The 13586-nt window shown below is 37.4% G+C and overlaps 1 long non-coding RNA gene across 1 annotated transcript in view; it reads right to left on the bottom strand.

Moving 5' to 3' along the window:
* Window positions 1-9273: 9273 nt before the first annotated feature.
* The window catches only part of LOC112488485 (uncharacterized), a 41439-nt gene continuing 37126 nt past the window's right edge, over window positions 9274-13586 (bottom strand). Inside the window, exon 8 of the long non-coding RNA XR_003052569.1 lies at window positions 9274-9474. This is a non-coding gene — a long non-coding RNA (uncharacterized LOC112488485). The remainder of the gene's footprint in view (window positions 9475-13586) is intronic.

Raw genomic sequence — 13586 nt, 5'->3', positions numbered from 1 at the left:
GTTTTTTTTTAAAGAAATTAAATAAATAATAAACACAGCTTGGTTTCACGTGAAGGACGCATAAAAAAAAATTAAATAAATAATAAACACTTACAGCTTGGTTTCACGTGAAGGACGCATCATAAAAATAAAGTCATATTGTGTCTGATCAGGAACAGAATGGCAGCAGAAAAAACATGCCAAAAAAAAAAAGTCAGCTTATCTGTCAAACCTTAAGGAAAAAAGCTGATCTGAGGGCAGTTTATTCCCCAAACCCAGCATCCAAACCCCCTGTAGGTGCAGCAACAGGATCTCTACAATGCAGCTTTAATATTTATGAATTTCAGCATTGGAACTGTGCAACTTGTACATCATCACACGATATCTCATGAGTAAAAATTAAAGAAGGCCAGATTCTGTTCTCCTTACATTTCACTATAGGCTCAGTTACACCGAATAAACTGCCAGGATATTTTTTTTAAACAAAGATCTTTTTTTTTCTTTTCTAAACCCTCAGAGGGACTCAGCCCATCTGTGACCATCCGTTTCTTGCTGTATGGCATGTGGTTTTGCTCCAAGGTTATGAACACGCCGTGTTCTGACTCGAGATAAAGTTGAGTCCTTGATCTAAAGGCCACTTGACTTGAGAGAGCTGGGCAGCTGGTGGGTATAGAGTCTAGAGAAAATCCAGCTAAGTCCTGGATGAAAACAGTCACAGGTTTGCTGTATAAAATACTACAACGTAAGATTATAAATTGGTCATATTAGGCTAATAAAGCATCTTCCTCTGCTTTCTGTCTTACTGTGTTTTTCGTTCTTATCTAATTCTTTATTCTCGGTTTAATGATTCCATGTATAACTGAGGTGAGCAAATAAAGAGAATTCTTAATTAAAGGAAGAACTGAGGTGCAGCGGGGGGTTAGAATGTGGCTAACTGTCACAATGAAACCCAAGGGGGAAAATGCACAAACCTAATTCTGAAAACAGTTTTAGAAACTGGTCTCAAATTAGAGTCATAATATCAAATTACATTCGGGCCTCCTGAATTTTTAAACATTCATTCTGGGTTTTACTGGCACTTGAATGAAGACCATAAATCTGAAAAAAGGCTATAAATGAGGTGCACGTCCTTTGTCTAACCTGCAGGGGGAGGCTACACAAGAATAGTTTTTTAAGCTCATGAGTGAAGTTGCTGTACAAGAATACAAGAAACCATCCACTGGATACAAAAGGTAAACGTAGACCAAAAAGACAAGCTGAAGAGTATAACCACCTATACCACCTCTCTGTGAGAACACTGAACGTCTGTGGAACAGCACACCAACAATATTATGACACATCTGTAATTCAATTAAATGCGAATCAGCGCATGAACTCCAACATGTCCTCTCCAAACAGTGCAAACTGTATTAAATTTTAACAAAAAAGCGCCCACATCTTTAGAGATGACTATATATAAATATTTCAACTAGTTTCAAAAAACGACAGAATAAAAACATGAGCAGGTGAAGATAAATTCTGAGACTGCTTCACAGGAACTAATAAACCCTAATTATTTTCCCTCTTTCTTCTTCTTTCCTAGTGCGTTCTTGTCAGAATGTGTGTGTGTGTTTGTTCAAACTGCTCCCACTCCTTCCGTTAAAGCACTCTTCTGCCATCTACAGGCACATATTTTCTTCCTTCTTTTTTTCTCCCCTCACTCTCCCCTCATCTCTAACTTAACGTTAATCATCCTGGCATTGGCTAAAAATTCGGTGCACGTCTGATGTCTATGAGTGTGTGCTGCACTGGTACAGTACGTACTGTCCATATGCTTGTACCTGCCTGTGTCTCAAATCCTCTGTGTGCAGATTTGTGGGGCCCTACATCAGCCCGTATGCCTGCATGCTCCTGCAGGAAATCAATAAGCCATGTGTGAGGTTCCTGTCCTTAGAGATATAGAATGGGAAAAGGAGGATGAGGAGGAGCGGGTGGAAGGAGAGAAAAGAATCAGAGCTAAATAGGAGAGGCTGTGAGCGAGGAGAGAAGAGAGGAAAGCATAACTAGAGGAATATGAGTTACAAAAAAAAAAAAAGAAAAAGAGATGGCCTGGTGAGACAGAGTGTAGGAATAAGAAAAAAGGAAGTAAGTGAGTGAGGAGGATGGAGGAGAAAAATATGCAGTGCATGGTGTAATACAGGCAGGTTGAAGATTTGTAGATAAGGAAGGTAGAAAAAAAGGGAGGGGAAAGCAAAAAAGATGGGAGTACTGCCTTGAAATCTATGTTAGAGAAGGGGGATAAATAAAGGGGGATTGTTAGACTGGACAGATTTGCATGAGTAATACCCTTCACTCACTCGTACTATTGTATTGGCTCCAAAAACCGACATCATGAACAGGGAGAGGTAATGTATTCTAGCATGCCCTAGAAACCAAGAGAAACCAAAGATTCATATTTTTTACTTTACCACGTTTTATATACGGTGCAGGTGAGGGCATTAAAGTCATGTTCAAAGCAACCCTGTAGACATACCAGAACCTTTTCATCGTGTCCTCATTCATCCTCTTTCACACCGAGTGGTATTGCTGGTTCAACTGAGGTTATAAACCATACAGTACGGTACAGTATGTGATAATCTAACAGTCATGATTTCGCATCTGAAATTTAGAATTTTTGTCTAGAAGACAATTTGAACTATTAGATACTTGAAGCAGGTGCCTTTTTTAAAATAAATAAGCAGAGTGACAGACACACCCAGGTCACATGATGATGCCAAGCTCCTATTGGTGGCTAGATGTCAGTCGCAGTTTTTAATATTCCATAAACTTCCATTAATCTTTAAAAAAGTGCAGCATTTCTGTTGTTCACTTTGGGAACATAAGGTCTAAGGTGATTTTCTCATATTCAAACTGAAGTGAAGAAACCTCTTGGACGAGAGGTGAAACATCTTCAACAAAATAAGACAGTCCAGTCGCCCTTGATGTAACTTCTTTGGACAGTACGGCTCGATGCTAAAATGTCACTGGCCACTGTAACAGGGGATAGAACTCCAGCCTGTTTGATATGGAAATGGCTCGCTTCACATGACAGTATTCCTGACAATGACACCACATCAGTGCTCTCACAAATGGGTGATAGGACTAAAAGCTGAAATTTTCAGAAATGGCTACAGAGTAACTACAACGGCAGAGTACAAGAATCCCACATCCCCAAATACCTAGTCAAGCAAATATCACACATATTTATTTTTGTACCAATAGAGCACAGCCCCTCAATGGGACACATACTTATGCGATAATGTGCTGCTTAAATATCCAATCAGGAACCATGGTGATGGTGGGTTGGATATCCAGCTGCCTCAAACAGACCTGAGTGATTCCCATTTTGGATAGACGTATAAAAAAACAGACCCAGGCATCCGTGCCAATATGCTTCATAGGAGTGGGAATATTTGCTCATCACCAGCTGCCTGTGCAGAACCAATGCAATTGTTGCTCTTTTATCCACTTCTGCCCACTTCTTTTGTAAATTTGTCTCCCAGTGATTTCCTCATCATTGTCCTTGTCCTCAACGAGAACTTTAGTAAACGTCAGAATAGAGAGATTCAAAGTTAAAGGCCTAAAATTATTATGAAAAAAAAAAGGTAAAGGAACCAATGATTCTCACTGACACTTTCATACTGCTTATGAACCCAGTCCATTTCGGGCTGGTTTGTCACTGTTTTTACACCCTGTCCCAGGTTCAAAGAACTACAGAAGACACATACAAAACCTTAACTGAACAAACTAAACACAATATACCATCCACAGTTTTCTAAGAAGAGACACATCTTATGCAAAATGTGTGAAATCGTGTTTACTGATACTACTGCAATGCTGACACGTGTACTGTGTTTCCTCTTCTTGTCAAAGTTTTACGTCAGTACGGTAGTATTCACACGTGTTCAAGTGAATAACATGACCAGAACCAGTGCACCAGAGTTCATTTTAATCAAGCAAAACATGCCAAGTGTGAACACACCCTCAGAGCAGTGCTGTGGTATTTCAAACCAAAGTGAATATTGATCCAGTGTCTGGTTTCAGGGGGGTTAAGCGGACATGGCTTCCAGCCACCTATTACTTCCACGGAGGGTGATTTGGATGCAATCTACTGCACTCGATTGCACCATATACGTGTCGTCATAGCTTTTAGTGTATAACCTATAACAAAGCCATGATGGACTGCATTGTTCAGTCATTGTGAACGAGATGGACTGTAGCAAACTACTGTGCTGCATGCTCTAATGTGTTAGCCCTCGTTCTTTCTCTCCATGCCACCCTTGCTCTCTCTCTGTGGCTTTTTGTGACGACTGCAAGCTTTTACAGTCGCACTCTGTGCCTGGAGGTGGAAGAAATCCTCCAAAAAAAATGTTGCTGGGCTGTAAATCCGGCCCCAACCAGGAAGCTGTCGACAGTCACACCTGCTAAATTAGGAGCCCTTGCAAGTTTACTGTATGCATGTAAGATATGTCTCAATATGTCTGAAGGGACAAGGGGACAAGGGGGAGGGGTCAAAATGGCTTTTGGTTTAATAGTGAACAATGAGCTCGCACTTCAACATCATTAAAGGAAAGAAACAATGGGGGAGCTGACGCAGCAGAGTACAAGTGAGCGTGTCCTCTATTACAAGTCAGAGGATGACCTTGGGAAACGGGTAATCAGGAATGATTGAGGGAGTCACTCCGAAATTAAGTCAGGAGTGAGGGAATGGCAAAATGTTTCACAGTTAGTCAACAAGTTTGCCGTTTAATCCGAAACTGAATAGAAACCACGGATCAGTATGAATCAGTATAAAAGTTAAAGTAGACATAGGTGCTGTGAATGATTGCTAAACTCTTCTTTAAATTACACTTCATTGCACCACCTTAAAAGCAATCGTGGAATATACAGAACCTTACCTTAACATTGGACAGTAGTTCCAATGTGTTGCAGAACAAAATGGAACCCAGGGTTACCTTCAAAAAACAAAATAATATTTGGTTTATGGAGTCAAATATAGACACAAAGGACAATCCCTTTTCTGTCCAAGAGACATGGAATATTAAGAATTCTAGCCTACATCCTAACACAGTGTAACCTATACTCTGTTTTAAAAGAGGCCAAAAACTGTAGACCAGAGGACGAGCAATCAAAAACTTTTCCCTTTCTTCAAGATTTCTAGCTATGCCTTTGATGGTCACTGTTTAAACATTGTGCTTTTTTTATTAGTGCTCTTCACTGATCTTAAAAAGCTAATGTTTCTCCTTATCATTACAGAAGCTTTTGTGCATACAAGAGGCTTATGATCATGGTTTTTTTTTTTTTTGGCTGAGCAGAGTCAGAGTTGACCTGAATGTCCCAATCCTAAGCATGAATATTTACAAGACTGTAGACAGAGGAGACTCATTATGCCTCCATGGAAGCTCAGCAGTTGTACATTTTTTCTGAGCTTTAGTGTCCTTGAACCAGCCATGCTGCAGCTTTATAAATCAGAGCCACTGTACTGTGGGAACCATATCTTTGTGCACTATGCCTGAAGAAAAACATTCACTTGAACAGCATTACAATGCAGCCAATAACACCACCATGCTGTGATGGTCAGCATTAAGGATCAAGAGGCACAGGGCAAAAAGTAATTTAGCAACAGACACAAAGTTTGAAAGGAAACTAAAGAACACAATGCTTGGTAAGTGTGTTTACTTTAGTGTGTTTTAATTTTCAAAATGGTCATAAAAGGTTTCTGATTTTAGGAATAAAAACATGTTGTGGCATCTCTCAGGAATCTAAACTAAAAAACAACATGGTTTCATAATCTTCTTTTTTTTTCATTTTGCTTCAATTAGGAGAAGAGATATGCACTGTCATTATCAGGAAATTGTCTTTAATTTGTTTTCCACTAAAACTTACCTTTACCAGAGATTCATCCAAAGAGGGAAGTTGGATGTTGGATGAAGTGTCAGAATCCCAGAGTGGTTGAGGTCGCTATCCAGAGGAAAAGGGAGACAACAAAAAAGACAGTCAGCAGGAGCAGTGTTCACTGGACACAGATTGTACTGTTACTTGTTAGAATAGACAATTTTAGTGTAATTAACGAACAGCCCGAGAGATGAGAAACATTAAATGGTTTATTAAGCCCTACAAAGACGTTGTATTGTAATATTTTTCATCAGTCGTAGCATGCCAGAAACCAACCGAGAGGGAAAGATCAATGTGGAGGATCTGAACATGTTTATGTATCAGAGTTTGATACTGTGGTAAGTGTGACCTTTAGGGTAAAAGCAAAACTTTTCATAAATGCAGTCAAATTCATTCTAAATGCAGACATTCGGCTGTTTCCTCCTAATCAGATGGCACATATTTAGTATAACTCCTACTTTGAAAAGCTAAAAGCACAGATATACTAACAATTACGAAATGCAATAAAAGGGATGCTGGATAAAAAAAATTTCATTCTTTAAGAGTCTGTGAATAATGTTCTAAAATATATGGTTAGGAATGTGATTCAGCTCGACAGGGTGACCCAGTAGTATGAGATACCATCCAATTACTGAAAGGTCATGGCTTTGATCACAGAAAAAAAGCCACCGAGTGTCTATCAACAACCATGTATCATGTCAAATGGTCCTTGAGATAGATTGTGAACGCCCTCCTGCTCACTCCTGTTCAAGTTCATGAATGGTTCATGATAACAAACGCTGGGCATTAATCAAACTTAGATCACTTCTCAATTTCAGTTAGCGTCACATACACATGGTTTCCGTAAAAACTCCACTCTCCCAAAGATAGTTAATGCTGACTCGAAGACCTGCACATACAGCAAATAATCTGAAGAGAGTAGAAGGTACTGTAGAAAAACAGTATAAAAGGCAAAGATTATTGTGTTTTATCAAAATTAAAAACACATTTTCTCAGGAACTACATCATGTAAGAAGATAATCCAGCCCAAATAGCAAAGAAAAATTAAACACTTCTGATCTTAGGAGGTTCAAGTAATTAACATAAATGACTTATTTAAGGTTTTTATTTGACGGGTATCAGTAACTGTTATCATCAACTACTGCACAAACTCATATAGAGTTAATATAAAATATAATATCGTAAGTAGACATTCAGACAAAATGAAAAAAGCAAAAACGTCGGAGCCGTCTAAAACAAAAGGTGAGTTATACCTGGTTGAGTTAATGTTTTATTCTTTATCTCTTCAACCAGTGCCAGACACAGGCACAATGACAGATTGTGGGATTTGCCAGGTATCGTTTAATAAAGTGGGGAGACATCTGTAGAGAATGGAGTCAATTAGTTCCCGCTGATGTTGGAGCCAAAATGGACTTCATCTCTTTTCCTCGTCTTTCTTATCTGCTGGCTACAGGTGTACAAACCTAAGGGATTTTCTTACACCCAGTCATCAATTTTTCCCCCCACCACAGGTTTTAGCCGTAGTTTACATTCTTTACAGTGCAGCACTTGATATACTTCAGGTCATAGAGAGGGGCAGAAAGGGGCAAGGTTATGACCTTTGACAGTTTGACAGGAGTGGGGCATGAGTTATTGTATCACTGGCTATGCTGTGCACCTGACAATATTGTTATGAGAGATGACTTAAAATAAAAAAGCAGATGATAAACTGCAGAGGAACTGCCAGTGATATTTTAGCAGAGGGAATGTTGGCTCTAATATAACAGCTCCTGCTTGTTCTGCCTTATGCCCTGCTGTTAATTAAAAACAAAAGTTTTGGCTGGGGAGGCTTTCTGTTTTTGTCAGTTCCACAGCGGTCTTCGTTTGACATGCTACAGGGGTGGGCTACCAGATCCAAAAGTGGAATCCTTGAGGCTGCTGCAACTAAAGAATGAGATGTAGAAACTTTGTAGAACTGCTACATCTCAATCTGTGTGGTAAAAAAGAAGAGCAGAACGTCTATTTACATTCAATAGTTTAGGTAGTTGTTCCCAAGGTGAAGGACGTGGCCCATTCTGGGGAGGAAATCTAAATTGGAATTTTAATTTCTTCTGTGAAATGAGAATTGCAACCTTGTAAAAACTAGTGTTTTCATATTTTTAAAAAAAGTTCAGTAAATGCAACACATTTTCATGAGCCAGGATGTCAAATGAAGCTATACTGGGGTTAAGAATGTGGCTAAACAAACTGTGATTTACATAGGACAAAAATATCCCGTGACTAATTGTGGGATTTGTAATTAAAATATTCATTTTTATCATTTAGATATATGTAAAGAATAGTGCAATAAGGCAACTATTTACTTCTATTTTCGCTTCTTGGTTATATCTGGAAATTGAAATGAAAATGTAAGAGGTTGGTATTTTCTCTTTTGTCTTCAGGTGAGTACAGGAGAGATTAGACCCAACAAAAACAGTATTTGATTTATAGTGCAAAAAAGAATACTATTTTCCAAAATGAGGACAATACTTTTGGTTGTACTGATGTATCAGTGATCAAGTCCAAACCACAGCCCATACAGAGCTAATGAGGGTAGCAATATTTGTAAAAACAGAAAGATTTTTTCTCCCGACAGACAGATGACTATTGTACAATGCAGTCATCGACTCTGTCATCGAGAGCAGACATACACCCTTAGGGGGGTAAAAGTGCTGTACTGGTCCAAACCAGAAACCACAGAGCTCTTGAATATATAGGAAAAGATCAGTGGCTGACATGTCTTAGAAAGTAGGCTGTAGCTGAGGCTGAGAGAATACCTGTCAGAGATCAAATGGTTTCCTGCAATAATTTCATATGGTTGCGTTAGGTGATATAGTTGATTTTTTATATTTTTTTTTAGGTTAGCTAAAAATGCCTGTCTAAAAATGTGTTGCCTGAGACAGGTTAATTGCCAAACTTATTTGTAGAACAATGGCTAGTAGTGCAATCATAACCTTCCAGATTTGACACACTCAAAAATCTGCCTGTACAAAATTTAAAATTGTGTCCATGTCTGACATAAACTACGCAATATTTTCACGTTGCCTGAAAATTTCCCCCTGGCAGCTTGAGTCACAAGAATATCATATTATTAAATGGTAACAGTAGAAAGTCAATAATTGAAATCATTATCAACCCATGTTTAACTGTATTGTTAAACTGTCAGGCAGAAATCAGATAAAATAACAGAAAATCTACTTGGTACATTTACCATGTATCATGCAGGTTTTATGGTTAAGATATCAGAGATGAGGTTTTGCTTTAACCAACTTGAGCACCTCCTACCAGTCTGTGGAAAACATGACTAAGGATTCTGGTCAATAAGGCATGTTGGAGGAGAGTTACTATTGAGTCATCATTTAAGCATTTCCAGGAAAGCTACAATATGAGTTAAAAATTGGGGGTTGGGAGGATATTTTATGAAGTGCAACCTTCACTTGTAGAGCATGTCAAGGGGATGAACATGATGTACCTGCATAGCAACAGCTTGGACATTTACGATGAAGAGGAGGAAGAGATGAGGTAACATGCAGCTTGTGATGACATCCTCAACTGACTCAGACACTGAAAGAAATAAAAAAAAAGGTTACTGGCACAAACACAGGGTTATTCATACACACAATGACAGGTAATGGGTAAAAACAAGATAGCTGTGCTGTCTTTCTTACATTGCTAAGTAACGCTACATAGATTACCTACATATTAATCTAAAGCTTTGTTGGATAGCTGAGCTGAATAACTAAGCTTTACATAAAAGTAGTGCTAATGCTAATGTCAGTAGAACTAAGCTAATTCAAATAGGCAGGTTTGAATGAAATAAAGTAAAATATCATCAGATGTATCAGTTATAAAACGTTACTACACCATGCACTTGACCAACACTTGACCGAACCATTTCTTATCATACAACAACATGGTTTCATCTTCCAGAACCTTAGTAATACTGCTGTACATTTGAGGGTGTCTTTTATATAATACAGTACAGAGTTAGTACAGAGATTTTACAGAAAATGTTTTTTCTTTAAATCTTAAAAAAGAAAACAGCATAACAAATCAATCCATTTCTGAGTATGTAAGAAAAACTCAGAGACATTCATTAGCATCTGCTTAGGCCTCTGTATTGTAATGAATAAAACATTACTTACTTTCTTAAAGTGTGTGTGTGTGTGTGTGTTTTTTAAGGTTCTGTCAGGACAGTTATTCATTTTGCTATGACTTTTATATTTAAGAACAAACTCACAGGTAATGAAAGAGATATTCTCCCAGGTCCACCTCAGTCTGTTTTCTTAGGGACCATTAGTAAAAATGTAACAGCTCTGTTTTAGTTAAGTAGCCTATGATTTTGTAGTTATTCAAGCACAGGCTTTACAATTAGACACTATAAAAGCCAGACAAAATTATATTAGTGGCCAGCTGCTAAGCCGTCCCTGGAAGGACACAGGAACCTCGAAAAACAAATAAGAAATGTGTCTATTAATAAAAGATATTTGAAAAAAAAACATACTGCTGGTGGTTGCAAAGTTTCCCAAAGTTTGCAAATGAGTTGCACACAGGTGAATGTCACCATGTTTAAATTCTATACAGTTCAGATGTAAAATGATTTTTTTTTCTGTAAAATCACTCTGATTCTCTTATTCTTATTCCTCAATTCCATTGTATTACTGCTTTACAATGACAATAAAGACGATTCCAATCTATTTCCTTTTAGGGGTATTTTAGCTCTGGTATTACATTACAATTACATTAATTAATCATCAAGGCTTTTGTGCATCACAGCATGTGTCTGCAGACTGTATTTCACTCACCACTGTAAGTGTTAGTTATTATGCATTATTTTCTTAAATAGTCCCTGCCATATTTTTTCAACTATTGGTGCTTAAAGGAAAACTAGGGTGCTGCTCAGAAGAGCTCCTGGCTGAGGACGGTTACTTGACCTTTTCAAACTAAGAGTTTATGTAAAAGTGCCAACTTAACATTAGGGCAACTAAAGTGTGTGTTAGTTGGCTGAGGTCTTCTTTGCAAACTAAAGTCAAATCCCCTTTAAAATGTCAAGTTATTGGAATGATCATGAATAAAATGGAATATATTTTTAGAAATAAAATGTATTTTTCTGTATGTGTATTAAAAGTTATTTATGACCTCAGTTTTTTAGTTCTGCTAACAGTATTGGAAATATTTAATATATCTGGTTTAATTAACCAGACTTAAAAATGTGTTTGATTAATAATTTTGCTTTAAAAAGGGATCAAAAGGCTAATAAATTATTAAAACGTTTTTTTTTTTATTTATTTAAAACATTCTTTCCTATCACATCTCTTTATAAATGATCCAAATGTAATTTCTTTCCGCTTTGTAAATGATCCAAATGTAATTTCTTTCCGCAAATTTAATTTTGAATGTCAATGACATTGTTAAATTATGTTTGCTGGCAAATATTAATTTTTTTGGTTTGAGCTACCTTACTACCTGACTAAGGATGTCATTGAATTTACGTCAAAGGGAAGAAAACTTGTTAATCACTATGGATTATTATTCACTCCACAATCTGGAGCCAATGGTTCGCCACAGATCAACCAGCAGCCACTACATATGAGCAGAATAGGGGCAAAGTCCATGGTTTTACAAAGGTGATACATTTAAAGTGAATAAAAATATATAAAGTATATAAGTGTTAGAAGTATGGGGGCTACTGATGCAAAATGTAGACAGTGGTATAATGCACAAATAAGGTCAAAGGGAGACTTTAGAATATATATTGATAGATATATTGTGCTCTTAAACTTCTATTATGTAAATTGAAAATAATTTGACTGGGCACTGTGTACTAATTTTTGTATTTATTTTCTTTTCCTCCAGCAAACCCAATTAACTTTTTTTTTAAGATATACTCTGACAGCTGAAAGGATTAGACCAGGAGACGCCTTGTCTCCTTAAGTAGACTCTTGTGTCCTAAATTTTACACCACACTATAAGCTAATGTCTATCAGCCTGCTGCAGCCAGTGTGCTTTTTGTTCCACTATAAGCTGAAGTGCAGGAGACGTCAACTGTGATCCCTGAAAGACCTACGGTAACACAGACGTCAGTGTGTGCTGGGATTGTGGTTGGTGTTAAAGGAAAAGGACGTTAGCAAATCTCCCTGTCATACTAATTGGCAATGACCGCTGCAGCTCTCCATGCTGTGCAGGGACCTTTAGTGATTGGCCTGTTCTACAAAGCCGTGGCATTAAAGCTCATTTGACAGCGAGTTGCCAACTACAAACCAACACCACCCAAAACTCAGTGGTGGCATTTGCTGCTGCCAGAGTAAAGGGACTTAAAAATAGTTTGCAGAAAACACCAAACACATACTTGACTTTGTAATCCAGAGCCGAATACTTACACCACTTGTGCATCTTCTACCCTTTAAACATTTTAAGCTCCCACTAATAAAGCACTTATAAACTGAAAACAGTGGTCATGGCAGCAATGGTCAAGAACGAAGACCTAATCCAATGGACTGTTACTGAAGATGAGGAGATCAATACTAATCTCCATGTTTACAACTATGAGCATAAATATATACAAAAACCAGAAATTATTAAAAATGCAAATACCGGTTTTGGTATTTAATAAAAAGGAAATAAAGGTTTAAAATTCTTGTAAGAGGTTTCAAGTTTAATTACAATAGTCCATGGAAAAACTTTTCTGGATGATGCAACTTTAATTAGAATACCAATGGCATTATCAGTCAGTTGGTATTAGATTTCGTCTTTTTTTAATTATTATTCTTAAGTGATAAAGAAGAGTATAATGTGATGCAAGGTCATGTTAACATGTTACATTATTTCTGGACTTTTTTTCTTGCTAGTAATTACAATGTTATGTTGTTCTAATTTGTGACTGAGGACAGAGCATTGAATTCAAACCAGTGTTTATTCCTACAGTACTGCATGTAAATAAAAGAGTGTGAGATTAGAGAGGCTGGAGATGTTAGTGAGTGCTCCGACATATGTACAATTCTCTCTCTTAAAATATTACCATCTATCATTCTGGGTTGTCGTACTCTATGATTGCACAATATTTCTTCTCTCGTTTTTATTTAAGGCACTTAAGTTACATAAATTAGTACCATTCGCTCTCCTTGCAACCAGAAAGTGACAGACGAGCAAAGAAAGAGAGAGCAGCAAAAGAGAGAAACTGATAGAAAGAAAGGAACACAATGACTATAATCTATCTTCCTTGGTGCAAGTTCTCATTTTGGAAAAGTCACAGTCACATCCAGAAATGACAGGATGTGAGAGCAAACATCTGAGTGGAAGCTTGAGAATATCAAACCAAGTAAAGCAATTTTCTCCTGCTTTTATTACATAAATAAAAGAAAATTAAGAAACTGTAATTGCTGAAATTTAGGTGCACTCCAATGCTCCATATAATGTAATTTACATCTCTTTTCCTGAGAACTTACTGCCCCACAAGCACAGAACACATGAAATATTTTTTGTTAAAGATTTTCACATAATGTGTAGTTTTTCTTTAACGCAGTTACAGGTATTACAAACCCCAAAGAGCAGCTGTGCAGGCAATTACTTTCTCGCCTGTTGAACACAGCTCTCTGCTGGCACTTACTCTACATATTAGGCACATTTACTGCATAAAACCCAATGAGTTACTATGGTTTAAATTATACTACACTTTT

The sequence above is a fragment of the Cynoglossus semilaevis genome, chromosome 18, assembly GCF_000523025.1.
Source record: "Cynoglossus semilaevis isolate Cse_v1.0 chromosome 18, Cse_v1.0, whole genome shotgun sequence".
In the NCBI taxonomy this organism is placed as follows: Eukaryota; Metazoa; Chordata; class Actinopteri; order Pleuronectiformes; family Cynoglossidae; genus Cynoglossus; species Cynoglossus semilaevis.
This window is presented reverse-complemented; position numbering and strand designations above follow the sequence as displayed.